This window comes from Choloepus didactylus, chromosome 13, assembly GCF_015220235.1.
Source record: "Choloepus didactylus isolate mChoDid1 chromosome 13, mChoDid1.pri, whole genome shotgun sequence".
NCBI lineage: Eukaryota > Metazoa > Chordata > Mammalia > Pilosa > Megalonychidae > Choloepus > Choloepus didactylus.
In genome coordinates this window covers 30,803,329-30,831,278 of record NC_051319.1, presented here as the reverse complement: position 1 = coordinate 30,831,278, position 27,950 = coordinate 30,803,329, and the positions used below count along the sequence as shown (strand labels likewise).

The window sequence follows — 27,950 nt, the reverse complement described above, 5'->3', positions numbered from 1 at the left end:
ATTGAGGAAGGTTCAAAGTAGTTGTTCAGTTGTCTGCTTGATGAGTGGTTGGTATGTTTTGTTTGCTCATGGACCACAATGAAATTATTTACAAATGACCAATACTATACAGAAAATGGTATTTGTCTTTCAAGTTGTTGAATGAAAGTTTGTGTCTCTTTATTTAAACACCAAATAGAAATATCCTAAAATAGGAAAGCAAGGAACTCTGGAGGAAAGCAATTTACTACAGCCTTTTAATAATTCTACCATTAACTACCTCTCTATCACGTTCCCAGCCCTGATTTCTCTGAGCCATTTGATGCTGTGATTTTTACTTACTCAATTACTTAATTTGAAGTTAGAACTTATAGTAAAACACATGGTAGTGCCTCAATATAGTGCTTACCAGATACAGACAATAATTTTTAAAATTTTAATTCTGTATTTGAATATGTGTTATAAGCAACATGTTCCATGTTTATCCACAGATCCCAAGTCCTGAAATGTATTATATAATAAAACCAATTTTAAAACCTACCATCCCAGGAAACTGAAGATAATCAGAAGACACATGCCTGTAATATATGTGCATATCTGCACCTCCTCACCCAGAGGAAGAATTATCCTCAAAGTGCTTATTTTCAGCAAGAAAGAATTAAAGAGAGAGAGAGAGAAAGAAAGAAAGAAAGAGAAGGTGGCAGACCCTGCTCTGTGTAAGTTAGGATAACATATGGTTATTTTAGATTGTCTCAAAGGGGTTCAGTTTCCAAAAATGCTATGAAGACCTAGGTATAGTGATTTCTCATCCACAACGTGGTCCTCTGGTGTTTCATGTGATTTTGTCCTTCACATTCAGAAATGGTGCTTCTGATGGTGTCAGTGTATTTGTCAGATCTTCATCCACCAATAGGCCTCATGCTTGGATTGTTTACATAAGACCTGACTTGCAGGGAACACGTTAGTCAAAGGACACAGGCAGAAGGCTTTGTTAACCTCAGAGAATGAATGTCGCTGTGCCTTCGCTCATGCCGAGGATGTGTGCCCCATGTCCTCACATCGAGAGGGATCAAATGAAGAGAATAATATTCATGGAAATCTTTTAAAAGATGTTAAGTCAATAAATTAAAAACAATACTCAGTGACTTGTAAGTCATTATTCTTAAGAGAATACAAGCGATGACGCTTTGTTTCTCTCTGATCCCAAATAATCATTAACATTTCTTTTTACACAGTTTATGGCACCATCCATCTGCTTCTGCTCCTTTGCTCAATGCTGGAAAGGTAAAGTCCTCCGTTGCCACAGCTAATGCCCCTCCATTCACCTGTGACTTATGTAAGAAGTTGAGAAGGCATCTCCATTGCAGGGTCAAGGTTTTTTCCCCTGTGAAGTGCACAAGCTCTGTGGTGCTGGACCACAGCAGAGCTTGATGTGAAGTACTCTACCAAACTGAAGCTCATTTTCTCAAGCACTGTGAAAATATCATGAGCTCTAGGCCATTGGTAGAGAATAAAAACCAACCATGTAGGTTGTTTGTTATGGTACTTAGAGTTCACTACTGGCAGTAATTCTTTTTTCTTCAAAGGGCAGCTTGCCCCATCTTGTTGCATTAAATAGTGAAAAGTTTAATAGTGCACTTTGGTATGTATGTTGACCACTTTGGAGTCAAACTTTGTGCTAATGCTGAAGCTTAAGGGTTTTCTTCCTTTAGGAACTTTCAATCGAAAGACCATACAGTAAATCTTGATTGGATTGAAGTATATGGTCAAAATGCTATAGTACAGAGTATAGCCTTTAACTTTTATCCACTTATTCCTGTCATAGTATTATTTTTCAGGTGCTAAAACAGAAAAATGTCTATTTTGTTTTATTGGTGGTAATTAAATTAGCCCAGTCTTTGGTATTCCACATGGCATATGATTTCTACACTAACATCCATTCAAATATTTCAAATGGCTAAACCAGCTTCCTCTTCGGCATGCTTAGAAGGGATCCGAGCTTTGACTTTTTATGCTTTCAAATGCACTATGCATCATTCTGCCAAACTCCTGCCCTTCATGTGAATGATATATTTTATTTACACTGTTAGAAAAAAATCTGTGCATGACCATTATTAATCACTCACACCTTTAAGAATGATCTTACCTTTTAGCTATTCATCAAGATCCGTATCCTTCCTGTTAAAAAGAGACACATCATAACGGATGTACAATCAAACTGTAGATGGGCCCAAGTACACAGCTATTACCAGAATAGATGTCTCTTCATTTTAGAATTACACACACATGCGCTCACTCACACACACACTCACTCACTCCCTCACTCATGTCTGTGTATGCTGTATCCATTGGCAACTTTCTTTAAAATGCCAAACTGCTGAAACCATGTCAGCTTTCAAGCAATACATCACTATGATATCGAAGAGTAGCATACTATTTCCAAAAGCTACTTCTGCCTTGAGCAAGGCCAAAAAACTTAGATGACTGGTGTTAACACAGGTTCAAAGACCAGACTCTGTAATTTTAATCAAAAGCAAGAGGGGAACAAAATCTGTAAATAAGTAAATTCTCACTGATTATGTACTAATCTTAAGAGAATATCAGTTTCATTTATAATACAATCAAATCTCCACTTAAATATCAGTAAATAAATTTATCAGGTCTTGATAGAACAGTAATGCATGCTTTTCATTAGTGAAGAAATATTAAATGCATTTTCAGAATGTCTTTTAAGGGGTTCCATTTGTCAGTGGACATACTTGTGCACTCTGAAAATGTTGGCTGAAAGTTGGAAAGATGATGCTAGCCAAAGAGGAAAATAACAAAATGAAACAGAACAGGGATTGACGTATCTTTGATTGTCCCTTCTTCTTTAGCTAGTACTATGATTTTGTATTGGGGTAATGATTAGAAAAAATGAAACATTTGATAGTGTCTAGAAAGTATTACACTTGATCTTAGCCAAAAAGGCTGAGAAGCAATTCTTTAGACAGTATCAGAAAGCATATAAAGACGAGGAGGAAAATACTTGAGTTAGATTCTTACTGCGCAACATCTCTCTACAAATATGCATAATCTTAGAAATAACACTAAAATAAATATGTCATGATAGAGACACTGAACTATACAGCTAGCAATTTAAAATTACAAGATCAAACAAAGCATTTCAGTAAGACTCCCTTTCCACAGAGTGCTTAACTCCTTGGGCATTAAGGAATTACTTAACAGAAGAGCAAATAATTCAACAGGGGAAATGTAGCCAGCAGCAAAGCTGCTTACAATTTTTGATGGGCCTTAATATAGTATGGTAGAAAGGCAACTCTATGTTTTAAGATTTTCTCATTCATTAATTTTTCTTTGCAGGCACAAAAAGCTTCCCAAAGTATTGAGCCTGATAAGAATATCCTTCTCTTTGGCTCCCTGACTTCATGGAAGGCAGATCTGTAAGACACAGGATCTAATCCCGATTTAAATTTCTATAAATAAATCCTAATGCAAAGAAAGGTGGTCCAGTGCAAGAAATTATTGTGGGCAGTAGGGAGATAACAGCAATATGTATCTTTACACCTACCTTTGTATCCATCTCTATCTCTATCTCTATATCTTACAAAAAGTAGTGTTCAATTTTTCTTAAAATATATTTAGTGAATGCTTACAATGTGCCTGGCATTGTGTGGAATGTTGGTGGGAATATACACATGGTAAGTAAAGGATCCTTTGTACAAGAAGTTTACAGTCTAATATATGAGACTGATGTGAAAAAAAAATTATCATGTGGCATGGGCCACAGTATAGATAAGAATGCAATTCTACAGGAACAAATATGCTCCAGAATTTTACCTGATGTGGGTTTTAAACACATCATGAAAGAATTATCCTGCATCTTTAAAAAATCTCTTCTGAGAACCTACACAATTCTGTCATCTTAAGTATTATGCTGCTTTAAAACGAACACCCTGCTTTTTTTCATGTCAAACTGGAAGTCTTGTTCAATGAGGATGTTACTCCAAATCATGATGAGTTCAGAGCAGCCACACTCATGATTTCCATGTTTCACGAAGGCAAAGACAAAGGGTTTGCGTTAAGTACCTGGATTGCTTTAGTCTGTTACATCTCAACCATCAAACCTGCATCAAATGCACAGAGACTAGTCAACATACAGATGATTTGAAATAAAACTTCTCACCTTGGAATATATTTAAGTGAGGCAGCATGTGCTCTTTGGTCATTTTATAGATAGAGCATTGTAGAACAACATTCTCAATGGTCCAGCAGGGCATATCCAGCATTGTAGCTAAAATATTCAAATAGCAATAAAGAATAACTCCCCAGAAAGTAGTTGGCATTCATGTTTCTGTCGGAGAATAATTGCAGAAGTCAATTTAAAAGCTATCATAAGAGATATCGAAACACCACCTCTCACCCCTACAGAAATGCTAATGATCAGTTGTGTTATAGTCTTAAAGCAAAGGTTCTAAAACCTTCTCTTTTCTGAATTTGCAGTGTCACAATCACTGACCACGATCTGGAAGGAAACAGATTCCCTGGGCAATCTGAAGATCCACCCACATACCTCCTGGGGCAGCAGGATTAAGCCCTGAAGGTTTAGTGTTTCTAATCCTGTTATTTTCTAATCTTATTGCTACAATATTTAGAAGAATTGAATAGATTTCCTTCTTATTTCTGTGTAATCTCACATAGTTCCCTCAATAATGAATCTTGGCTGACCCTACAAACATTTTTGCTTCTTCAATTTTTGGAAAGATATATAAAATTCATGTGAAGTCTGTTTAATAACATGCTGTGCTGTGTCTCCTTATGATGCCTCATGACAAAGTTGGTAATAGAGTGACTATACATCCAGCCCATGATTTCTTGCCTTTTATTAACCCAAGTTATTATTACATCAAAAATCATGGTTTCCACTGACTACAGATTCAGCACACACATATTCACCCTAATGTGTGTGTTTATGTGTGTGCGAAATAGCTACACAATGAGTTATTGTGTTGTATATAGAAAAAATGCTAGGCAACTGCAAATTACAAGGATATAATGCTATCAAGGGGTTTAATGGTGACATCATAAATCACAAGAGCAAGGTACAAATGGACTGTGCTTTCCCAACTCTAGGATGCTGCTGGAACTATGATTTTTAAAAGCCCTCCATTCTCCCCAGCCACCATTCCTCCAATTTGTATTATAATTTCCATCTTCTCCTGTTCTTTCTACTTTTCCTCATCCACTTCAAACCTTCTTTCTAACTCCAGAAAGAATCAGTCCCCCCTTCCACCCCACTGTGCTATTACAGTGGCTATATTTAAATAGAGCAGTTGACTGTCCCAAGTTTAAATCTAACAATTCTAAAACTCTTGCCATTCTGGACTAAGTGTCAAACTCACGCAATATGACAGACAGGTGACAATGCACCCAAGAATTAAGAGATTTTCTCCTCTTGGATAACAGTGTGCTTCATGCACCTCTTGCCTTTTCCTCTGAGACTGGGAAATACAATTACATATACTACCCCTATTATGACTGCAAACATAGAAATGATTTTGCAGTTTTGCTTTTTATTCTGATCTGAAGTTTGGTGAATCCAAATAATATTCTAATTTATTTCTTATGTCCTAAGTGATTCTCTTTTCTCTATGATGCTGTCTTACAGAAGAATATATTAACATAAAATAATAACTGGCCCAAACTTTTGTCTAAATTTAAATATGTCCTAGCAAAGCCAGCTCTGTTCTAATTGCTTTTATGTGTCACTTGAAAGCTAGTAGACCCAACCTCCTGGCAGCTTCGTTTTGGGTCTTAATTAGCCACTTAACTGCAAATTGGTTGGCACCCTAGTCCTTTCATCAGTTATTACCCAAATAGCATCACCAACTTAAAGAAAAGAAAGATCCCACATGTAGCAGGCCTTTCCATCATTATTGCCCTTTAATACAAGAGGGGGTTCCTAACTCTAATTAAGGATACTTTTCTAATAAGCAATTGGCATCTTATTTGACTCACTCTCAATGCAGTATCTTAAAGGAAAAACAGTCACATTAATGTGCATGTAGCATTATAGAATTTACAATATATTTTCACCTATTTAGTAGTTTTACATAGTGTATGTCTTAGCCATGTATTAATATGATTTTTATTGATTGCCATTATTTAAGACATAGATTTGTTCAGTCCTTATTCCATTTGCATGCATATATACTAAATTACTTAATAAAATTAACCTAAAAATTATTTAATAAAATTAACCTAGTCAATCTCTAGTATCTAAAAGGGAGTTAACATCTTAACTTTTTGGAGCAGACTGACAAACTTTTTATATGGATAAGTATTTATCTGCCCAGAGACCCTAATGGGATAACGGGCAGAAAAGTCAGTTCCTCCAATGAAGACTTGAATTAGTTATGAAAGAGAAAGATAGAATGGGGAAAGAACAGGCAAAGATTCTGTGAATACAGAGATAAGTACAAGGGAGAAAGAGACTATAAATATAAATCAGTTCCAAGAGCTTGCCAAAGGAGGGTAAGACAAACATGAGAGTGAGTATAGAAGACTTAATTTGTTAAGTTTTATAGCAGGATTTCCTAAATGGGTGTTTTGCATGCAGTATGGTCTAACATTCTTTTGTTTTTTGCTAGAAAAAAAAGTTAATAATTATTGTACGTTTTAAACTATCAACATACTGAGTTTTCCTTTAACCTATCCTTTCACCCTGGCTCCTTTCCTTTACCCCAAAAAACCTTTCTATGTATTTTAAATTCAGGCAGTCCTTTTCTATTCTGCAGTTTTAGAATAGAAATTATATTTTGCTATGTAAACTTAAACCTCCTTCTGCCCTTCTGAAAGAAAGAGTAGTTGCGTCTTTGCACAACCCAAATTTCCTCTAATTAGCTGCTACCCAAGGCATTTCTACAGGAAGAATTCTGCCCATCACAATTCTTGGGGCTGAGGGCCAAATCCACAGACTGATCAAGAGTTAAGATTCTTTCAGGCTGTGTGTTTTTGAAAACTTGGAAATAGTGAATTATGTTTACGAGATTCATTTCTAAACTCCACCAGAGCTTATAAAATATTAGTATTTACAATATCTTGGAACAACAAACACAGCATGGAGGCAGCTGCCTCATCAGAGAAGGAACAACAATGATCTCAGGCATTTGTCTATTTATCCTGGACTGGATTTCCCAGACAAACAATTCAATAAGGAAGATGGCCACATCAGCCTAACACCAGGCTCGATGATGCAATGAAATTTGCCCTTCACTTTCAGGCTAAACTCTTAATACTTCCACTTGGTAAGCCTGATGCCATTAAGTTGAAATGTGAAGAATAGCAATGTGGAACCGAGATCAAATGAATTCAGGGCTTTGATCAAATGCAAAACAAGAGGTGTTTTGAAGAGAACACAGATATTTTTCTTATTGGCCAATGTAGGCAGTATCTTACAATGATATCCCAAAAGGAACAGATGCATGTTTACAGGAAAGATTTGAAAGGAAAATCATTAGAAATTATTACGCTTTAGCAACCTGAAAACAAACTGGTTCCTGTGAAATATATGAGTTATTAACTCTGGCAACACTAGAGAATTTTTTTTCCCTCCCATATGTGATTACACAGTACCCTGTTTTTAAGTAGATTATGAATTTGAATTTATCCAACAAGTTCTCTTTCTTAAATAAAGCTGCAATAATTTCCTGGAGGAAGCATGATAATGTAATCGTGTGAATGAATTGGCTGGCAAAGGATTTCTGTTTTCTATATCATACAAACAAATGGAACACTTTACCTAGAGCCTTTCACATAGTAGGCACTGAATAAACTGAGCAAGCAAAATAGATGAGAAGAAAGAAGTAGTCCTATTAAGGGAATATTTGTAGCTAATGCTACACGGTTCCATCTTTGGTATCTAAAGAGTCTTATTTTAATCACTTCAAAAGGAAAAGAATGTAATTTTTGTTCATCAACCAGAATAATTACGCAGCACAGCTGCTTGTGCACAAAGAATGTTGGATAAAAGTGTGTCCACCTGAAATTAGTGTGCAGCCAAAAATGTAAATTAAATTAAAAATAAAAAGTCTTAGTTTACCCAAGTGTTCATTAGGCCCTCCAGGTGGTCGGCATTACACTGGTAAATAAAATGGACAGGCTCTTTCCCTCCTTCTAGATTGCATTTATCCTGGCCAGGAAATGCATTCCAGTGTTTCTCTGTTTTTCCTTCTTCGTGGGTTCATTTGGGTGAGCGGCCACAAGAGTTGGCCAAAGTCAGCCAGTCAGGACTACAATGCCTTGAGCCTCTTGGGAGTTATAATTTTTTATATCAAAATGGAAGCTATTCATGGTGGGTTTTCTTTCCTCCTTTTTCCAGCTGTTCTAAAGCAGATGGTATGCTGACCACCCAGTGGATGAAACTAGGATGGGTGGATGTGGAAGAAACTATTTGATATGACTCAAAGGAAAAAAATGCAAGGTTTTTGGGGAACATTCTATCATGGCAGGAGGCCATGAAATACTTGTCTTAACAACTTATCTCTATTTTGTACTCTAGATTCTAAAACTACCTCCTAGGAGCAGCTCTTAAAACTTAGGACAAAATAGAAAACTGGCACTGAGAGATGCTGCAGGAGACAGAAGGTACAGGTTAGTTAAGGTTACGTTGAGTTCACAGAATAAAGAAAATGTGTGTGCCTGAGTTCTTAGCTAATTTTGAGTTGTTTTTCTTTTTATGCCCAGCTTTTGAATGATGTTGAAAATTCAATTAATAAGTTCCTATTTTTAATTGAGTTAACCCTTTCTAAGCTATTGTATCCTCATGATTTTATAAAACTGGATATACAGAACTGGCTTGTACCAACAAACTACCAAACAGAATTACTGTTTCTAAAGTATTAGAAGTAATGAAAGATTGGAAATATATTATAATTTTGTGATTTTTTTGGTCAGTGGCTTTTCTTTAAATTATGCACACTTGTCTAATGCAGTAAATAGAATTCATATTGTCATTAAGAATGGAAAAATGTTGACTTTTATGATGTTACCAAGAATGTATGCTCCATGAAATCAGGAAAACAGTTTTATCCACTACTATATTCCTGACACCTAGAACAGTCTCCAACATATGTTAAATATGAGATAAATATTTGCTGATTAAATGTATGAATGGTTGTCATCTAAGTGATCGATTTCCCTGACCAAGGGAGAAAAACCTCAAAACCAAGCCAAACTAAAATAAATCAAGCAATAACCAAAACCCTAAGGTAGATACCACAAATCTGAATGCTGGGATGATTGTAGTGATCTAATTTTGAAAACCACTAACTATATACACCTTGGTACCATGTATTAGAAACTGCAAATGAGCCCACAGTCATGAGGCTTAGTTTCAAAAAAAAAAAAATTGAATTTAAGTGTCTTTAAAAGAGACACACTCATTATAGTTCACTAAAATTTCTATCACTCCCTACCTTTGTACACTAGTTTCATTTTTCTCCTCTTCCTTTCTACACTAGACACTGAAGACATTTGGATTTCCAATTCCTGAATTGTAGATGCTTATAACTCAATTTCGTCAGACTCTCAATTTTTTTGGAAGCTTCAGTTTGATACTTATTTCTCCTTATTTTATTTTCCTTATTTTATTTTTGTATTTCTTGTAAGAAATGGAGTGCCTTTTGAGGTTTAAAAATGAGAAAACCAAGAAGGAACTTGAACTAGATGATTTTTAAAATGCCTTCCAACTACAAGGCCATTGATGATAAAAGCCTCAAGTATTCAGTACACCCCCAGATCTCTAATATCACTTTTAAGGGGAGAAGTATGCAGAAGACACAAGCAAAGAAAGAGTTGATGCCTTGAGGGCTGGAAATGGGTCCACCATCAAATGCAGGATTATCGTCAGTTATCTTAAAATTTAATGTTGCCTAAAAAAAGAAAAAGGCATGCTGAAAAATAAGATTTAACACTTTCAGTTTACCACACTCAAGTGTTCACTTGTTAAAAGGGGGAATTTTATGTTGCATATATGTTACTGGAATTTAAACACTAATTCTCAGATCCCAGGGGTAAAATTTCACTCCATGTGGTGTTAATTTCCTCTGTACTTCCAGGTTACTCATGTATGAATACCAAGCAGCATTGCCCAGCATCCTTTGCCTCAGTGCCAACATGGAAGCCTTCAGAGCTTCAGAGTGGAAGGTGAGAGACTCCTGATGAAGGCATTATCACACTGCCCCTGTAGGAAGTCATTCAGAACCCAGGCAAATCTTCTTGCCTCGCTGGGGACTGGAGCAGAGACAGGCAAGCCTATTAGGATCTAAAGTGGTGCGTAGATACAGTCTACTCCTTCCTCACTCAAATTTGTTCATGACCGCCATTATATTCGTCTCTTATATTATAATTAAGATCCTCAATTTTAATGAGAATAAGATGCCTTAACTTCTTACCTGAGAAGGAGGTACAGGTTCTTTCATGATGGTAGCCAGCCATACTCTGAAAAGACAAAGCAAGAGGAAGAATGAAAATAGCTATAGACTCTGCTACTGCAGTTGGCACCCAGGTAATGATTTATATTTATCATCTCTGTCATCCTCAAGGTGGTCTAAGCTCTGAGCTGCCTTACTTTTATCAGGTGTTGTTAGATATGGGTAATCCCCTGGTTCCAGATATACTCCCCTCTCTTTCCATTTCATAGCATCAACGCTAGGTCCACTTAAATCAAGGTCAATTATTACTATTATTATAACACCCTTTTCTGCCTGTCAGTCCACTGACATGAAGAACCTAACTTGACCAAGAGGTGGTGTAAGTTCAAGTTCTTTGGAAACCTAGTGTAGTCCCCAGTGGAGGCACTGCACCTAACCTGGTGAGGCTTGTGTGGGGAATGGCAAATATAAATTTTGTAAGAAAGTTACTGAGAAGGATAGTGAGATACTACAAATTTACTAGACTCTCCTGTTTTATTGACCCAGGTATTTTAGCCTATATTCTAGGCATTGGTTCAGTATGTATGCCAGATACTGGAAGATGGCTTCCCAAACCTGCGGTTTGTTGTCCCAAAGCTGGCATTTGAGCTCTAAGTTTAAATAGGCCACTCCACTATTCTATTAGACTTGCTTCTTCTAGAATTTGAGCTACAGTTGGCAACTTGTTTGTCATAAAAAGGGGTTTCTTGGTCTGAGGCAATGTTGTGTGGGATTCCATATAAAGGAGGCATTGTATAAGCCCTAGTAGAGGCACTGTGAGTGGGTGAGGCAATGCCACATCATGAGTAGGCATGGATTCTGGTAAGGAGTGACTGATTATCCCTGAGGGAAGGCATCCAATCCACTGTCATCAAGTGACAAGGAATAGTGCTCCACCAAAGGTTAGGGTTCAGTCTGCTGCTGGCAGGATGGGCATTAAGCAGCATCAGTAACTAGATTAGCCTTGGTGATAAGAAGCCATGTATAGCCTCCATCCCTTCCACCACGGCTGTTCTGTTCATGGTCCCATTGCACAAGAACTTTTAGGCATGGGGGTAGCACAGGAAAGAAACAGGCCAGTATACACAAGACCAGTTATCCATCCTATCCATCTTGTTATTGGTAGCTTACTGTGGTGAACATCTTTTGGTGAGGATTAACAGGAGACACAAAGATTTGCATGCTTTATACCTACTCCCAAAGTCCATCAGTATTTCTCTGTTCAAGAATTCATCATCATCAATTTTCCAATATTGTTCCCCTGTCCATGACTATGCAGCCAACACAGTTTGCATTATCCATGAGTTCATGTATAACCATACCTCTGATCACTTCTCCCTCCATATTAAGTGAATGACTAAGTGCACTGCTACTCTCTGCCCTCTGGGATGATTTCCCTTAATGTTGTCCTTTAGATAAATTCTAGGTAGAAATATGATGCAATGGTAGGACACTTTTAGCTACCACCAAAATATGTGAAAAGGTTCAAATTCCTTTCCTTTCCCTCAGTAGGTTGTAGGGAAATCCTGTCATGAGGCCATAAGTGTGAGTTGAGGGAGAGGCAATGGTTTGGGCATGAAATAAAGTGCTGTCAGGGTGCACATGCATGAAGTTGGTCAGAGCCCATCTCGAGCCAGTCATGTAATGGTCACTGGGACGAGAGATAGGTGGACAGAGAGGATCTGAAGTGGCCTGTTTGAGGTACTTGGTACATACGCTCAGTGCTTTCACAGTGACTGACTCATAGGAGGTGCTAAGTGTATTTATGGTTGTTTTAACATCAGGAGCCTGGTGCCATCAACACTGATGGAGAAAGTTAACTGTTCTCATAAGTCAGGGGAAGTGGACACTTGGAAACCTGTTAAATGAATGGATTGCTGGCCACTCACCAGAAGCCAGGGAAGAGGCACGGAACAGATTTTCCTCTTTAGGAGGAAGGATGGCCCTGCTGACACCTTGATTTCAGACTCCTGGCCTCCAGAACTGGGAGGCAATAAATTTTTGTTGTTCAAGCCCACTTGCCTGTGTACATTGTTACAGCAACCCTGGTCAACTAAGACAGTGACATATGATACAGGGAAAACCCGAGATAACTTTTTATTCAACATTTCAGCATAGTAAAAATAGCACAACTAAAATATTCCATTAACTGCTCCCAAAACTGCCATCAGCTTGATGCAGGAGGAACTCTTAACTGTTCTATCACAGATCTGATTGAATCATGACCCAAACTGATCTTTCCTTGTGTCTAATAGAATGAATAGTTATCCTCTGCCTAACACTATCTAGATAGCATTTTGTTTTCATTTTTATGTTTTTTGCTGTAATATCATGTGAATAATACTGGGGGATATTTGTGTCTGTGAATTCAGGTTAGACTTCATTAAATCAGAGAAGAGTTCAAACATTGTTTTCTGTCAAAAGATAAGCATCAGTGATGGGACGGCAGATGACTTTGGTATGCAAATATTCCAGCTTTCACGGAGACAAGATGGATTCCAGCATCCGCTACCCCCACTTGCAGAGTTTTCTTAATAAAAATACAGTCAGGTTGTCTTTTGGTCCTAAAGACACTGAATTTTCTTTACTTCACTATAATGGCCCTGAAATACATTCTCCACAACCAAAGTTAAGGTGGAGGATACAGATGGCAATGCTTGCTATAGAATTGTAGTTTCATCCATCTGGATCAACCTCCATGTGCTATTATCCATATGGGAAATTGCAAAGAGAGCAGAAATATGACTTTCATTAGACTTTTAAAACCTAAAACCTATTGAAATAAAACAGAATAAATTGTCTATCAATTTGTTTATCATTCTGAACAAAGGAATGTGTCAATCATCCAAATACGAACATTTCCATATATAATTAAACCTTCCCAGATATTTACATCTGGATATGTTGTCCTATGTAAAATCTGTAAAAGTGATCTATTGTTTTTATCTGGCTCTTTTCTTCCCACAACTATGGGATATTGTAAATTTTCTCAAAGAGTCTGGTTACAATATTTAGTTCTTTAATCTCATGTCAAACTGAAGGTTGGTTTGACCCATATTAAATAAGGGTAGAAAAATAGAAAAAGGAAGACATTGGTGATAAACAGTGTTTAATTCCACTTTGGAGAAAACAATCAACTCTCTTTCTATAGGATAAAACTAAAAATGGCAAAAGCTCACACAAATATACAGTGCTGTATCATTCTTGGGTTAATAAAAACAATTTATATGCAGGATAGTGAACAAGGGGGAAGTTATGGAAAACATTTCTCACTCAAGGACAGTGTACCAGATGTGCTAAGACTTATGGGAGCAATCAGAGGTGACCAGGCCTCTGCAGCAGGCCTTATTAAGTTAGACTGTGACCCAGCACCTTCAACTTATTAAGCTGTCGAGAAGTTCAGTGATTAAAACCAAAGAAAGGTCAGATACAAACCTTCAGAATGTCCCTGGACTGGTATTTTCTTCTAGGCATTAGACCCTTTTGGAGACACTTCTTTTGATGCATGGACTGTTAAAAATTAGATATTCGAACTGGATTTACCAGGACTGTGAGTGAAAATGTTAGTAGATGATGCTTCCTCAGGATTCCTTATACTAGTTTCACAAATTTGAACCAGCATCTAAAGAAGTATCATTACAAGGTGGCTTTGCATACCATCAGAGCTGAGATAAAAGGAACAGGTTAATGAGGATACCAACGTGTTCAGTTAGGGCCTAGATGAAAAGTGAGAGCTGGTAATGACAGTAGAACTATTAGAAATAAACTTTCAAAGCCTTAGAATTAACATTTGTAAAAAATATAATTCGGTTAGCACTTGTAGATCATATCCTAGGCTTTAAATACTGTATGGGTTTATATAACTTGTCCCTTTCCTGGGTCCTTCCTCTCCTTTTCTAAATGTTTAATCTCTGTATAAATTGATGCACCAAACTTTGAATACATGTATACATCAATATAAATAAACAGGAGTACCATGTATATATAAATAACTAACATGCATTTATATAAGATAATATTAAATGTGACCCTACCTATGGTCTTGGAGTTCAGGCAGACACCTCAATTCAGTACATACCAGAAGCCTGACATATGAACCAAGTTGCTGGACCACCTCTGCAGAATGTACTAAGAGACTGTGACACTGTTTCTTCAAGCTTTAGTCTATCACTCATCTCTAGGTTACATAAGAGAAGTAGTCAAAAGGACTATTGACTCCTACCACCCAGCTCCCTGTGGTATATTCCCTCATCAAGTAAAGAAGATTATCTCCAACAGAAGCACTTGGGGAGTTTTACAAATGTCCCTGGAATCTGTGGTCTCTTATAGGGAGAATTCGGAAGGCAGCACAGGGATGGGGAGGGGATCATGTAGGGAGGGTCGTGCCGCCATGCAGTATAACGGGCCAGCAGAGCTGTTGAGGAAGGAGCCTTCCCACTGCCTTCTCGTGAGGGACCTCCCCATTTCACAGAACCATCTAAGGGGCAAAGTGACACTGCAAAGGCTGAACCACCAGTAACGTAGGTGCTGGGGTACAGGGTCTGTAGTAGCCAATTGGAGGAGGCTTCTAGAAAATCAGAAAGTCGCCCATGAGAAGAAGGGCCAAGCGTTGCTCCCTCTTCACTCCTTCTCCCCATTCCAGGCTTCTGGTCAGTTGGGAGAAAATTATGTTTGCATAGAAATTTGGAGTTAGGTGATTTTTTTAGTTACGTGGACTTTTATTATCTAAGTGTAATAGGAATATCTGTGGGATCTGTCTAAGATTTTCTTTGAGGCATTTTAATGTACTGCTGACAGGAGTATAAATTGGAAAAATCTTTCTGGGAAAAAAATGGTAACATGCATTAATAATTCCCTAGTTGCTCATATTCTTTGGCCTTTTACTTCCCTTTCTATGACTCAATCCTTAAAGAATAGTCAAAATTCAGACAATAATGTGCATTATAATGTTATTTATAATAATAGAAACATGGAAGCAACTTGTATCTAACAAGAGAATGGTTAAATATCTTGTTGGATGTCAGCATAATGGAAAGATATTGAATAACCATTTAAAAGGTTATTTTTAAAGACTAATTGTTGGCAAATGCTTAGAATTTATAATGTTAGGTGAAAAAGATGCAAAATTATATATGAACTATAACATCAATTTAAAATATTTATGATTGTACAAAATATTTATGCTTAGGGAAAATATAGTGCTTAAAATGAGACAGTAAAATACTAACAAGGATTATGATTGGTGGTTGGATCCATGGATGGGTGAAGTTATTACTTTGTATGTTTCTAAGTTTTCTAAATTCTAGAAAGACAATGAGCAACATTATTTTTGCTGATTATTTACTTATGCTGTTGAAAAGAGCACAGCAAAATTTCCATAATTCAATATATTGTCTTTCACAAATTCCAAGCTCTGATTTAAAGCCATACTTTGATGTGAACAATACAATTTTTTTTATTAATAATAAATTTTATTTTGAAATAAGTTCAATCTTACAGGAACAGTTGTAAAAACAGTACAACCCCCCTACATAGAATTCCATCATATCCTGAACCCCCTCCCCCGATACCCTGATCCATCACCTTTAAGATCCTGTCACACCACTCTTTCTTTCCCTCCCTCTCTCCCTCCCTCCCTCCCTCCCTAACACCCATCATCTATTGCTCTATCTTCTGAACATACGGGAGCAAGCTGTGCATATCTTTGAACAGGCAATATAATTCACATATACCTTTCCCATGGACAAGAACATTATTTTATGCAATCTCATTAAACGCAGCTAAGAAGTTCAAGAAATTTAACATTGATATAAAGCTTACATTCTATATTTCCTTCTTTTTTTTTTTTTTTTCTTCCTTGTGTCCCAGCTGTGTCCCTTTGAGCCTCCTCTTCTCCGGCCTCAGATCCTGCACAGGATCATCCTTGGCATTTAATTGTCGTCTATTTAGACTGTCTTATTTTTTTTTTCAATTTTGGAAAGATATATATAGCCTAAATCTTCCTATTCCACCCCTCCCTAGCATTCCCTTAGTGGGATTAATCACATTTAGAATGTTGCAATGCTATCACCTTCTAACCATCCATTTCTAGAAGTTTCCCTTCACCCCAAACCAAAACCCCTACTCTCATTTCTTAACTCCCCATTGCCCCTTCCCTCACTTCTTGGAACCCCTACTCTACTTTTCATCTCTTTGGTCATATTTTTTGATACTTTCTTTGTTTTTACCATGGGGCTTAAATTTAACCTCTTAAATCTATAACAATCTTGTTTTTCTTTGAAACCAACTTAACTTCAATAGGACATGTAAACTGTGTTCCTATACTCCTCCATTCCCCCACCTTTATGTAGTTCTTGTCAAGAATTACATATTTTACATTGAGTCCCAAACCACCAATTTATCATTATAGTTTATGTATTTTAGATGCTGTAGGAAGTAAATAGTGGAGTTATAAATCAACCATACAGTAGTATTGGTCTTTATATCTACCATGTAATCTTTACTGGAAATCTTTATTTCTTCATGTGGTTTCAGTCAATTGTTTAGTGTCCCTTCCTTTCCGCCTGCTTAGGACTGATCTACCGGTGATGAAGTTCCTCAGCTTTTGATTGTCCGGGAATGTTTTCATCTCCCCCTCATTTTTATCTTTCAGGTGTTTGTGAATTCTCCAAGTCTCTGAAGGTTATTGACTTCTATTTGTATTCCACTGTGGGCAGAGAATGTTCTTTGAACAAATTCATTTTTATATTTTTTATTTTATTGAGGCTTGTTTTTATGTCCCCGCATACAGTCCATTCTGGAGAAAGATCCGTGATCACTAGTGAAGAACGTGTGTCCAGTGACCTGGGATGTAATACTCTATATATATCTGTTAAAAGTCTCTATATCTCTCTTTCATTTCTTTGTTTCTCTGTTGATAGGGCTCGCTTTAGTATCTGAAGTAGAGCAGGTCTTTTATTAGCAAAGTCTCTCAGCATTTGTTTGTCTGCGAAAAATTTAAGCTCTCCCTCAAATTTGAAGGAGAGTTTTGCTGGATAAAGTATTCTTGGTTGGAAATTTTCCTCTCTCAGAATTTTAAATATGTCATGCCTCTGCCTTCTTGCCTCCATGGTGGCCCTGAGTAGTCACTACTTAGTCTTATGTTGTTTCCTTTGTATGTGGTGAATTGCTTTTCTCTTGCTGCTTTCAGAGCTTGCTCCTTCTCTTCAGTATTTGACAATCTGATCAGGATATGTCTTGGAGTGGGTTTGTTTGAATTTATTCTATTTGGATTTCACTGGGCATTTATGCTTTGTGTATTTATATTGTGTAGAAGGTTTGGGAAGTTTTCCCCAACAATTTCTTTGAATACTCTTTCTAGACCTTTACCCTTCTCTTCCCCTTCTGGGACACCAATGAGTTTTAAATTTGGACATTTTATTTTATCTATCATATCCCTGAGATCCATTTCGATTTTTTCAATTTTTTTCCCCATTCTTTCTTTTGTTCTTTCTTTTTCTGTTCTATGCTCCTCGAGGAGGTTGAGTTGTTGTTCAGCTTCCTCTAATCTTGTATTATGAGTATCCAGAGTCTTTTTAATTTGGCCTACAGTTTCTTTAATTTCCATAAGATCTTCTATTTTTTTATTTACTCTTGCAGTATCTTCTTTATGCTCTTCTAGGGTCTTTTTTATGTCTTTCATATTCTGTGCCATGCTCTTCTTCAAGTCTTTTATATCCCGTGCCATGCTCTCTTTTCCTGTCTGTAGTTCTTTGATTAATTCTGCCAGGTACTGTGTGTCTTCAGATCTTTTGATTTGAGTGTTTGGGTTCGGGTTCTCCATGTCATCTGGTTTTATCATATGCTTTAAGATTTTCTGTTGTTTTTGGCCTCTTGGCATTTGCTTTACTTGATCTTTAATTTGTTAGAATTGCAGTTTGGTGACATACACTTTCTCTAACTAACCAGCAGATGGCATCTGTGAGTCACTTATTCCCCTAAAGTCAGTTCTCCCCAACTTTGTGTTATGTGGGGATCTGATTCTTTTGGGGTCCAATTGGTGCACTTAATTTGGGTGTGTTGTTGGTGCTGTCTGCCCTCAATGAGGGGCGTGTGCCTGAGTGGTTAGGGAGGAAGGGCAGGTTTAACAATCAAACCTTTTAGGTGTTCCCAGAGATTTAAGGCTGTTCTCTGCCACTGACACAAAAGTCCTTGGTATTGGCGTAGGTTCCCTGGGATTTCCGAGCGGTTCCCCCCTCCCTGCTGTGCTTTTCCAGGACCTCTGTTGAGGGGGTGTCTTAGTTTGCTAATGCTGCAGAATGCAAAACACCAGAGATGGATAGGCTTTTATAAAATGGGGGTTTATTTGGCTACACAGTTACAGTCTTAAGGCCACAAAGCGTCCAAGGTAACACCTCAGCAATTGGGTACCTTCACCAGAGGATGGCCAATGGTGTCCGGAAAACCTCTGTTAGCTGGGAAGGCAGCTGGCGTCTGCTCCAAAGCTCTGGCCTCAAAATGGCTTTCTCCCAGGATGTTCCTCTCTAGCAAGCTTGCTCCTCTTCAAAACATCACTCCCAGCTGCACTCTGTTAGTTTCCTCTCTCTGAGTCAGCTCATTTATATGGCTCCACTGACCAAGGCCCACCCTGAATGGGCGGGGCCACGCCTCCATGGGAACATCTCATCAGAATTATCACCCACAGCTGGGTGGGGGACATTCCAAGCAAATCTAACCAGCACCAAAACATCTGCCCCACACAAGACCACAAAAATAATGGCATTTGGGGGACACAATATATTCAAACCGGCATGGGGGGGAGGGCTGTGCCACATAACAAGTGAGCACCGGCCTCCAGGGAAGCCCTGGGCTGCTGGGCTGTGTAGAGGTGTTCCCAGCCCGCTTCAAAGATGGTTGAATGGGATGCGTTAACCTCCCCCTTTCCGCACAGCTCCGCTCTCCCAGCTCTAGGACGATCAGCTGTGGGTGTATTCAAGGCCACTGTCCACAGCCGATATTGTGTCGTGTGAGCAGTGCTGTGGGAAAGACTCCCTGTCAGGCTGGGTTTCTTGTCTCGGCTCTGTGCTGTGTGTTCAGCCCTGGGCAGGAGCAGCCCCGCCCGCTGGGGAGACGGCCACGAGGCTGGGTTTCTGCCCTTTGTTTCCCTGGACCCGAGACAATCTGCAGTGGGTGTGGGAAGGGGTATCCTCTACCCCAGACACCAAGGCGTTAGTCCAGACCGCTCCTGTCTTATCTCCAGCTGTTCCCGGGCTTCTCTCTTTTTTATAAAAAAAAAAAAAATGCCAGCCCAGCATCTCCCCCCACTGCAGTGTGGCTGACAGATCAGCCTACTCACTCACTCGTTTCAGAATGCAGACTCCTAGTTTCACCAAACGCACGTTCCCTGTGGCTTTAGCAGAACTTGTCCGGCTGGCTACTTTGGAAGTGGTGTTCTGGGTGCTTTCTGGATTTTATCTAGTGTTTTCCACGGAGGTGTTTTTTTCTCTGTCTCACCTAGTCACCATCTTAGGTTACACCTCCGAACAATACAATTTTAACTGAAGATTTCAAAAAACAAATTATGGATTTGTTTGTAATTTCTTAAAAACAGTTTTGAACATTTCTGTCTCTTTTCTATTCAAAAAGAAATTACTGAAAAAAAAAAAGAAATTACAAATAGTTTTAGTTTCTCGGCTGCTGACACAAATACCTTATAAAGGATGGCTAAAACAATGGGAATTTATTCGCTCACAGTTTTGAAGCTAGGAGAAGTCCAAAATCCAGGCATCAGCAAGGCAAATGCTTTCTCCTTGAAGACTGTGGCATTCTGGGGCTGACAGCAACCCTTGGTCCTTTGCTTTTCTGCTATGAGGCAATGAACAAAGTGACATCTCCTTTCTCTCCCAGGTTCCATTGACTTCCAGCATCTGGCTGCTCCCCTTGGATTCTCTTTCTGTGTCTAATTTCCTTTGCTTATAAGGATGTCAGCCATATTGGATTAAGGCCCACCCTCCTTCTGTTTGGGCACGCCTTAACTAACAACATCTTCAAAGGTCCTATTCACAAATGGGTTCTCACCCAAAAGAGCATGGGTTGAGACTCAAACATGCCTTTTGTGGGGGACATGATTCAATCTCCAACAACAGGCAATTTGTGATAAGAGCTACATATAAATGGAGGAACGTAGGGGTATAGGAACCATTTAAGTTAGGTTAGTATCCAAGAAAATGAGAATGTTATACTTTAGGATGTTAAATTTAAGCCCTATGGTAATTGCTAAGAAAATATTGGAGACTATGCAAGCTCATAGAGACAGAAATTAAGAATACAGCTTGCCAGGGGTGGGGAAAGGGGATATGGGGAATTAAAGAATGATTGTAAGGTTTCTCTGGGGAGATGGGAAAGTTTCAGTAATGGAAGATGTTGAGAGTACCACAACATTTTAAATATGAGTAATTCCACTGAATTGTAGGCTTGGGAGTGGTTGAGATGGGAAAAAAGAATGAGAAAGAAAAGAGACAATGACAATTAAATGCAGTACATGATCCTTGACTGGATCTATCAAGGGAAGAGTAAAGGCCCAACAGGACATTATTGGGGCATATAAAAAAATGGAGTCTAGACTGCAAGCTTCATATTAATGTCAAATTTCTTGAACTTGAAAATTGCACTTAAGGTGGTTACATAAGAGAATATTCTTGTTCTTAGGAAACGTATGTGGCAGTATTAAGTGTTCAAGTAGCGTGATGTATACAACCTGCACTCAAGTGTTCAGAAAATGGATTGACAGGCAGACAGATAGACAAATAGACAAATGGATAGATAGGTGGATTGATTGATTGATGGATAAATAGAATGATATAGCAAACGTGGCAAAATGTTATAATTGGTGGATTTGAGTATCTGGGAGGATAAGGGTATGTTGGAGTTCTTTGAAGGTATTTCAAAATAAAAGTTACAGCAATACAAAAAAACATTATCCAAGATTCATCTACTGTTAATAATGATGAAAGGGGTATATGGCATGGAGAATAAATTCTTCTGAGACCTTCTGCTGTTCTAAATGTTCATGGAGTATCTTATTATTATCAGCAGGTGCCTGAGTGTAGACATATTTTGACATCTGGAAACATCTAAAGAACTGTGATATCTGAGTTCAGTGTTAAAGAAATGTAACAATTCTAATGTAATGTGACTGAGCTTTAGTTACCATTCATATTCATAGATCACAGTTTGCTATTTCTTCCCCAAAGCAAGAATTTAGGCCCACAGTATCCAGCACAAGTCTGATAAAGTGTTTCCTATAAACAAATAAAATCAATTACCATTGTGTGCAAAAAAGTAGAAAAAGAAAAAAGTGGCAAAAATAAAAATAGAAAGAATACACAAGAAAAATAGAGCTCAATTTAAAGGTAGATAGAACTGGATGGAAATATTTATGGGTACATTTCCTCCAACAAAGCAATTAGGATAATCATACCAGGCAACACTCCTTTTTATAACATATGTGTCTGTAGTCTTAACAGCTAAGTTTGTTTGTTCTTAAGTAAGTAAATTGGAAATTAAAAATAGCAACTTTCAAAAGTATAAAAGCAATGTGTGTTTTAGTGTAGATCATATTAAGCATAAAATAAATCTAAAGACAAACACAGTCAGGGGACAGACTGCTAGTTTTTGTTCTGTTTTTTTCTCCAAACTTTTTCTATATGCATGTACACATATATGTACTTCCAAAATAAGATAATACTATATAAGCAGTATTGTATTGTTTCTTTTAATCATAAATTTTCTATGTATTTTCCCAAATCTTTTCATATTCTTTCAAAATGTAATTTTAATAACTGCATATGTGTGTAACACACCTTCTTTATTCACTTTCCCATTGATAGATATGTAGGTGGTTTTTCAATTTTTCTATTAATGAAAACTCTGTACTAAAGATTCAGATACATAACTCTTTTTGTGAATCTTGTATTCTTTCCTTAGAAGTAGAATTACTGGGTAAAAGGGCATAAACAGTTAAAATTCTTTTGATATATAATTCCAAATCATTCACCAAAAATGGAGATTAAAATACTATCTTATGTATTCTCTCTCTCTCTCTCTTTTTCTTTCTTTCTTTATCTCTCTCTTTCTCTCTCAACAGGTGAAGAGCAGTGACCAAGGATAATAGGATGGTGAAGCATGGGAAAAGCAGCCACCTGCAAAATTTTGGAGGAATTAGATCCAGAAGTCCCTCAGTGCAGGGGTAAAGGCTATATGCTTCTCAGCTGTGGCCTGAACACCAAGGGGAGATTCTGACCTCATCTAGGAACAAATCAGCTCTGGTATGGATGTATGACTCTTGCTGTGGGGAGAGTCTTGAAGCTGTTGGCACATGAGTTCCAAAGAAGCGCGTGAAGATGTGGTGGATAGCAGACCCCGCAATCTGACCCAGCAACTGCACTTTAGACCAGACGTCATCATGATACTCCTGTTGTGCTGCCCTGCCTGGTTTCTGAGGTCTATTCATCCACTCGATCACTCCTTCTCTTTAGACGTCTCTACCCCCTCCCCATATTCTTTTACAAATTAACCTTGGTTTATGCTGTCAATTTAAGGAACAAGAACAAATAAAGTTCCTCTTGTGCCTCTTCATATGTCTATGCCTGCCTGTTGGACCATCTTACGTTGAGGGCATTGAGGACTTATGGCTGAATGAGCAGGGTCCCCTTCTATGTTACTCTTTTTTTTCTTAAATTACTTTATTTATCAAATTAACAAAACATTACCAAACAAAATAAAGCAAAGCAATGGGAAAACAAATATCCTGAAATAGCTTCATTCCTACCATTCCAAAAGAAAATTAACAAACCATGTTTTTTTTTTTTATCTTTTCTCCACTGCAGCTCCTTTTTTCCACTCCTGTGTTTATGAGAGGCTGGTGTAGTCTGGGCTTGGGTCTGGCCGTGATTCCCACTTTACAGAGGCCCTGTCATGGACTTGGAGGGAAGCTTGATTATGAGTTAGAGGTTCACATCACCCTCCTGCAGTGCCAACCCGGTTTTCTGGGCACAAAAGTTGCAATTTATATTTTTAACTACTCATTTAACTTTTTCATTTATTAGCTATTTGTGTTTATTTATGTATGTCTTCACTTCGTGGCTTTACCTATTTTTCTGTTTCAAGACTTATGTATTGGGTTATAAGTACCATTTGCACATTAAGAATTTTATTCAATTTGTGCGCTAAACATAAATAAGCATGAAAGGCAAAGTACCTGTTTTCACAAAGCTCATTTTAGTGTTCAGGGACAGAAATGAAATAAGCAAATAAGGAAACAAGATAATATCATACATATAGTGATAAGTGTCATAAAGTGGCTAGAGTATGATAAGGTTCTCCAATTCATCAAATCTTTGTTAACACACACATACACACACGTGTATATTATATATAGTTTTATGGTTTTCCTCATTCTGGAGGTCCTATGCATTTCTTATCAAATTTCTTCCTTCATTTGTATTTTATATTTTTTTGCTGTTAATTGTGGATGGGATCTCTTTTTTCTTTTTCTTTTCTTTTTTTTGCATTATATTTCCCAGCTGGTTATTGTTGGCAACAGCTTTGTATATTTGTAATTTGAGTTATGGTGCCAAAGTTAGCATGAGGATGTGCCAATTACCACATGGTGGTGCTCAAAACTTCCTGTGGTTAACCCCTCCAGGATTCTATTTTCCTAAACTTCCTAAGATCATACTCAGTGTGGAAATGTCAGAGTTAAAGAGCCTTATGAAAATGAGAAAGCTTAGCTTTATCAGAAGTGTTCATGTCTGTTGGTTAGCTTACTTCTTAAAATTACACTATGAAACCTACTATTCATCAAATAGCATAGTTTCTGTGTTTGGCATCTGAACAAGGTTAAGAAACTTTAAAGCAGTATTTATACATTCTAAAAACCCAGTCAGTATCACCCACACTGTATTACAGGTTTTGAACTTATTTTCTTACAGATTTTTACTTAAAGAAGATGAATTAGTTGATTCATCATGAATGGATAATGTTGAACAAGACCAATAAGCAATCTCTGTTCTTGACTTCACACTTGACTGGGGAGGATGTAAATGGCTGAATGAAGGCACTTGAGTGACTGTGATGATCTCCAGGAACGATCTATACATTCTGCATCTTTCCATAGCACACATTACCATATGGATACTCTGGCATTAGCTGAGGGAGAACTTAAGAGTCAAAGAAAAACGTTCTCATATAATACTCCTGAAAGTTTGCATATGGTTTGCAGGTAGAGTTTTGGGATTTTCCTCCTTCTATTCAAAATAGCAACTATGACATTGAATTAATATTTTGTTCTGTTATTTCTTGATATGATTCATTTTTTTCCTACTAAATTGGAAGAGTTTGAATGTTTGGTGTTTTGGGGTCAAGTCTCTAAGTTTGTTGTTATATTTTTTCATGGGCTAAACTGAGAAAAAAAATTAAGCATGAAAACAAGAGAGAATATTGATGCTATGAGTTCTTCCCATACACCAGAGATCCTGCTCAAGAGTAGGAATAAATGCCTGTCAAATAAATAGCCAGTCAAAACCATCATCAAGTGCCCCCTATATAAAATCATGTCCTTCTGTATGTCCTCAACATCATTTCATATTTGACTCTATTATTGTGCTCAGTATCATGATTTAAAATTATTTATTTATGTAACTTCTATTCACTTGATTATAACTCTAAGAGCATAGGAAATGCATATATATATATATATATATATATATATATATATATATATATATGATGTCTTCTTGAACCCTCTGCACAGGGCAAAGCATATGGTAATTGTTTATTGAATGAATCAATAATTCATTGAATAGCCACTTTATTTTGCTCTCACATTTCGTCTGAACATGATCAACATCAAACTCTGCCAAATGCTTTTATAAATTATTTTAATTCTATATCAAGTTACTAAAATTTAAACAATTTTTTTCCTAAAAAAAATAAAGTGGTTGTTTCCGTTATGCCTTTTCAATTTACAGAGTAAATTCATGTTTGGTTTGATGAGTAAGTATATTTAGACAGTTATCTGGCAAACTTGAATAAAATTCCTCTGTGATGTTAGAGCAGAGTACTGATTTTAAAGTAATAATATTGCATGTAGAATTTACCCTGACAGCTTCTAGCAGCAGCAATAGCTAACACTTACATAGAACTTACTGTGTGCCAGACTAGTAGCTAACTTTAAAGTACATGCTGTATATGATGCTAACTACTTGCCTGGCACTATTCTATGGTATATATATGTGTGTGTGTGTGTGTGTGTGTGTGTGTGTATGTGTGTGTATAAATTTGTTCACTTACGAGGTTGGTAGTATTATTCCCATTTTGTGTATAAGAAAATCGAGGCAGGGAGAGGTTAAATAAAGTGCCCAAGGTTATGTCCCCTGATAAATGGCAGAGGTAGCTTTAGAAACTACAATGTCAAAGACTATTCAAAGACTCTGTTATTTTAGACAACATTTAGAATGTGACCCTAAGGAAGAAAAACATTAAATGGTAAAGATTGAATTACAGAAATGTAAGCTACCTCTAATTCAACAACACCATTAGGCTGAGAGAATTTAATTGATGGTAATAAACTCCTGGATATGAGGCTTATGCTCACATTTTAAACAAATATTTTAAGATGAAAAAGTGGCACATATAGGGCTCATAGCATTCTGCAATGGCCAAACCTGATCCAAAATCTCTGCAGAAACAGCTATGTTGGATCTGTGGTTTCTTTTTTGTAGAAAGGGGGTTTTCAGTCAAGACTATTTAATTAGTACTATTTACGGAAGATTTTCCACTTGAGTTTTCTTGTCTCTTCACATCCCCAGATCTCCCTTAGTCTTGGCCAAGAAAAAAGGGTACTTAACAGGCCAGCCCCTTCCTTTGTGGCTTTCAGTTTTTTCCCTGCCATCTGCCTAACAACATTGCCACAACTCACCAAATATTCATGCCCACCAGCTTTTAGTCAACCTCACTGGCATAGCCATCCCTTCAAAGTTGTTTCCATCCCTGATATCATCTAGTTAGAAAACATGACATTTTAAAATATTTCAGTAAATAAACTAGAGCATAACAATAGTTTGCTACATTATCATAGGAATGATAAAGAATGAAGCAAAGTAAGATTGTTTAAAGGGTGGTGGGAATAACCTTCTTACCCTGTCAACTCTATTCATTGGCTGTCTGAAATTCACTGGAGATTCACCTTCACTTAGGTATTGTTTGCAGGACCATATTGTTACTCTCGAAGAGATAACATTAATTACTACCAGCCATTATTTAATATGAATTGATGCCAGTTTGGAAGGAGTTATTATTTCTTGAGTGTTTATATTCTGTGGCATGCGCCTAATGCAGATGAACTCATTTAGTCCTCACTAATCACACTCAGACAGGTGTTCTCACCCTTTTTTTTCACAGATAGAAAGCCAAAAAAGTGTTACATAATTTCTCCCAATCTTGGGGTCAGTGGGTGGCAGAGGTGGGATTTGATATTAGGCTATTTTGACTTCAAATCTTAGACTTCTCTAATATCATGATGCAAAAAAAAGGAAAGAAAAGAAAAGAAAAAAGCTAAAGAAGTCAATGCTTAGAGAGGGCGGAGACCTGGATGAAAGACTGGAAAACTTTGGGATAGCATAAGGTCTAAGGGAGTCTCTGAATGTTAACAAATGCATGTAGAACAAAAAGTTTCTAAGAATCTCAAGAATTTCCTCTGCTATGCAATATTTCTGAAAGCTTCCAGTTTATATGTGGCTGGAGAGGGACTGGAAAGGGATTTGAGGTGAATCTGGATTTAGTAAATCCCAACCTTTGTAGGTTTGTTTGCCACATTTAGTTTCAAGCAATTCCAAATGATGTATTTTTAAGAGGTATTATTTAAAAGTTATCGTTTACTATCAGATGAGATGTAGTGAAGAGAATTCTGACAGAAACCGAGAAGAAACCATTGTCAAAGATATTAGGGAGGTTGAATCCACAGGGTTTAATATCTATTTGAAAATGAGGAAAAGGGGAAGATATTGCAATCTGAGAGGCACATAGTTGTGAATTTGGATGATCTAAAAAGAGTACTGAGTTTAGTTTGAGGTGCTTGCACGGTATCTTGGTGGAGATGATCAGAAAGGAGTTTTGAAGCAAGAGAAAACTTGTGATATAGGTAATGGCCAGCATATATATTTGTTTAGAAATGGTGGTTAACGCCAGACTACGCGACTACTCCAGGTGGTTATTCAGGAAAAGAATGTGGAGAGCTTAGATAAGGGGACCAAGAATAGAAACTTTGGACATTTCTGTTCAGGGAGCAAGACGAGGAATAACAGTTCACAAAGGAGCCCTAGAGGGAGCAATTTTGAGATGAAAGCATCAAGAATGGCACTGGAGGAGAGCTGTGAGGAAAAAGATGCTGCACAACAGTTAAAGAAAATGAGGAGAAGAAAAAAAAAATCTCAGTTTGGGGGGGATTATTGTTACACCCCT

The 27,950-nt window shown here is 37.4% G+C and overlaps 1 long non-coding RNA gene across 2 annotated transcripts; it reads left to right on the top strand.

Moving 5' to 3' along the window:
* Window positions 1–1,212: 1,212 nt before the first annotated feature.
* LOC119508269 lies at window positions 1,213–23,052 on the top strand. 2 transcript variants are annotated; one of them, XR_005211441.1, is made up of 6 exons: window positions 1,213–1,263; window positions 3,343–3,422; window positions 4,483–4,582; window positions 8,540–8,625; window positions 10,098–10,185; window positions 22,576–23,052. It is a non-coding gene; the product is annotated as an uncharacterized LOC119508269 (long non-coding RNA). The 2 variants fall into 2 exon arrangements; XR_005211440.1 differs by having other exon boundaries at window positions 8,540–8,631.
* The last annotated feature ends 4,898 nt before the right edge of the window (window positions 23,053–27,950 follow it).